The sequence below is a fragment of the Gavialis gangeticus genome, unplaced genomic scaffold (assembly GCF_001723915.1).
Source record: "Gavialis gangeticus isolate Ggan-Ray unplaced genomic scaffold, GavGan_comp1, whole genome shotgun sequence".
Classification (NCBI taxonomy): domain Eukaryota; kingdom Metazoa; phylum Chordata; order Crocodylia; family Gavialidae; genus Gavialis; species Gavialis gangeticus.
The window spans coordinates 19,064,389-19,064,613 of record NW_017729011.1 but is presented as its reverse complement, the minus strand read 5'-3'; the positions used below and the strand labels follow the sequence as shown (position 1 = coordinate 19,064,613).

General features: G+C 38.7%; 1 protein-coding gene across 1 annotated transcript in view; it reads right to left on the bottom strand.

The window, feature by feature from the left end:
- DBH (dopamine beta-hydroxylase) overlaps nt 1-225 on the bottom strand; it is a 27,427-nt gene that overhangs the window by 5,234 nt on the left and 21,968 nt on the right. The window lies entirely within an intron of this gene.

Here is a 225-nt window from a genome sequence, read left to right as displayed (position 1 = left end):
GGGTGGCAGAGGAACCGAGTGAAAAAATGTAGCTGAAACTATTTTTCCAGAAAGAAAGGCAGGTGCAGCAACACTGAAAAGCTTTGAGGATTCACATCAGCTTTGCCAAGCTGTTTGGTCAGAAAGTAAAAAACAAAACAAAGCAAAAAAGAAAACCTTGGAGAAATTCAGAAAAAGCCAAAATGCCTCATTTTGAAGCTTTCAGAATTAAAGCACTGGAGTCTA